Below are 567 nucleotides of genomic sequence, written 5' to 3' on the forward strand. Positions count from 1 at the left end.
ATAAGAATAACATGATGCTTTCACCACAGTAAAACACTCCCACCCCTACTGATAACCAGTATTCCCCCCTTTCTTCCCCTCCCAATGAGGAGGACTGCAAGACTTTTCTCAAAACTTTTTTTCACTGATGGATATACAAGAGTTCTAAATTACAGTAATAAGCAGAGTTTAAAACATCCAGATATATGGAAAACCACTGAATATTTCCACAGAGTTGCAGTGTGCCTGAGGAGGGTTATGAACCACTAAAAGAAAAACGGTCAGCAATGCAGTCATGCTCTTTACTTTCAGTGGAGCTCAAGCATTTTATATTCTAGCAGAAAAAAATGGAAGACCCACAAAATCCTGAAACAATGTTGAAATGCACATTTTAACATTAGGAAAAGAATGAAAGGTTCAATGAGTGAGAGTTAGTCTAGGCAATCATTTTTGTCATTCAGGAGCTAACCAAATTCCCAGAGCCAGACAATACATGGTATAAAAACTGCATAATACTGTTGCTAGGTGAGAGCTATAATTTATCCTGCATAAGTGTTAAACCATGGACCTACCACCTGGTAGGTGGTA

The sequence above is a fragment of the Lonchura striata genome, chromosome 5, assembly GCF_050655825.1.
Source record: "Lonchura striata isolate lonStrDom1 chromosome 5, ASM5065582v1, whole genome shotgun sequence".
NCBI classification, from domain to species: domain Eukaryota; kingdom Metazoa; phylum Chordata; class Aves; order Passeriformes; family Estrildidae; genus Lonchura; species Lonchura striata.